This window comes from Acinonyx jubatus, chromosome C2 (genome assembly GCF_027475565.1).
Source record: "Acinonyx jubatus isolate Ajub_Pintada_27869175 chromosome C2, VMU_Ajub_asm_v1.0, whole genome shotgun sequence".
Classification (NCBI taxonomy): Eukaryota; Metazoa; Chordata; class Mammalia; order Carnivora; family Felidae; genus Acinonyx; species Acinonyx jubatus.
Genome location: NC_069384.1, coordinates 27,781,775 through 27,784,041, shown reverse-complemented (window position 1 = coordinate 27,784,041; position 2,267 = coordinate 27,781,775). Strand labels below are relative to the sequence as shown.

At 43.8% G+C, this 2,267-nt stretch overlaps 1 pseudogene; it reads right to left on the bottom strand.

Moving 5' to 3' along the window:
- Window positions 1–820: 820 nt before the first annotated feature.
- On the bottom strand, window positions 821–1,279 carry LOC106974540 (ATP synthase F(0) complex subunit C1, mitochondrial-like; annotated as a pseudogene).
- Window positions 1,280–2,267: the final 988 nt, after the last annotated feature.

Below are 2,267 nucleotides of genomic sequence, written 5' to 3'. Positions count from 1 at the left end.
CTACATGTTAGCTTTTAATTATTCCAGGTGACTACCTCATAGATTTTGAATTGAAAGTTATTGGGAAAAACTAGATGGTATGGGGGAGTTTGTTTTACTGATAACAGGCTGATACGATACCAGCGGTTGCTGAGATCTAAAATCAGAACACTCTAGGCCTGACCCTGATACCATTTCAGTTTATATTTTAAAATATGTATTTCCAGTAGTCTAGAGGAAATTTCTACTTAAATATGTGACCATATCTACTCCCTGTCTACTTAGACCTGTTTTTCTTGCTTATCTATTCCATTTTGTCAGGAATATTATTATCCTTCTGGTTTCCAGGGCAAGAGGCCAAGAATATGGGTATCATCTTTGCTGCTTTTCTATGTTGCACCTTCCATTAAGCCTCATATTCTCATCTTTTTCAAAGATGATCTTGGATGTGCTCCCCCGTGTGCATGCAGTTAGCTTATAAGCTCCACTGAGCTTTCAAAGCCCACCAGCTGTCCGCCTCCAATCCCCAGCATGTACTCTCTGCCTTCACGGGGCCTCTTTTCACTGCACTTACACTTTGTGAAGGCTTATCCTGCCTCTGGAGCTTTCTTTATACTATTCTTCTTCCCTCAAATGTCCTTCTGCTTCCCAAATCTGACAATTTCCTTTTTCTTTTCTTTTCTTTTCTTTTCTTTTCTTTTCTTTTCTTTTCTTTTCTTTTCTTTTTTTCTCTCTCTCTTTTTTTTTTTAAAGAAACGTTGTGTTTAATGGTAGAACTTAGCACACTCCAACAGCAGGCATGGGCCTGAAGCAGGAATGGGTCGGCGACCCCCATGGAGTCTTACATGGCAAAGAGGATGAGGAAGTCGACCACCAAACAGAAGACTCGCAGGGCTTCAGACAGGGAAAAGCCCAGAATGGCATAGGAATAGAGCTTCTGCTTGAGAGATGGGTTCTGGGCATAACCAATGACCAAGCTGCCAAATACCATTCCATACCAGCCCCTGAACCAGCCACCCCAACTGTGAGTCCCAGCACCAACAAACTTGGCTACTTTGCCAATGTCCCTCCCAGGAGACGACCCTGGTCTGGAGCTCCCACAGGGCCACCCGGAGTGGGAAGCTTCTGTAGGGTGGCTGTCAGATGGCATCTCTGGCCTCCTCAAGAAGGAGGCAGACATAAGTCTGACTAGATCCCTGGTATGACAGCGAATCAGAAAGGAGGGATGAGACGTGCCCCATGGTCTGCATTTTCTCAGTCTGCACTCTCGCTGCCCCGCTGCCCTTGCTTGGACCATCATGCTTGCCCGGCTCAGGGTGACTCTGACAATTTCCTTTTGATATCATTTCCTTTTCAACTCAACCTAAACATTGTGGTTTAATCACTGAAATGCACTTTTACTAGCACCCTCAATTCCTTTCCTATTTTGTCCCTTTTGAGGCAGTACCCAGCCCAGCCAATATACAACCAAAGATGAATCTACCTTCTTTTTATTTATAACCATTTTTTTTTGTCTTTACTAGTTAGTTGTCTTTGGTGTGAACATTAAAATTCTACAACGGGGCTGGAGGGTACTATCACACCTTTATTCTAATCCAGCGGGCCCTCCATAGCACTAGGTAATTCTTTCTCTTGTATCTGATTATGGCTCCTTTATATGATTATATGGCTCCTTGTTGCTGTTCAGAATTTATACATCCCTCTTCATAGCACTCATTCAATTTGCATCTTTCTAACCCCTAGCGGTCGACTCTGCCTGACTCTTCAAACGAAAGAGTGTCTGTTAGCTCACATAAAATCCATCCTTCCCCATCTTTCCTTCTGTCTCAAAACAAGGCAATCCCTTTACCTTCTCTCCATGATATCCTTCCCCAGACTCCAGCATCTCGGTCATCTTTTTGGAGACATTCTATATTTCTTTTCTTTTTGCCCTTGGTTCCTTCTTCCAGAGTATATTGATGTGTTCAAGTTTCCCTCACTTTCAAAATACTGTATCTTAATGCCTCCAATCTGTCATCCTCTCTCATTACCCTACAGAGATTGTTTTCCCTCTAGCCACAAATGACATTCCAATGGCCAAATCACATTTTGTTCTCACATTGCTGGATTTTTTCTATAAAGTTGATGCTTGAGGGGTGCCTGGGTGGCTCAGTTGGTTAGTTGTCTGACTTCGGCTCAGGTCATGATCTCCTGGTTTGTGGGTTCAAGCCCTACATAGGGCTCTGTACTGACAGCTCAGACCCTGGAGCCCGCTTTGAATTCTGAGTCTCCCTCTCTCTCTGTCCCTC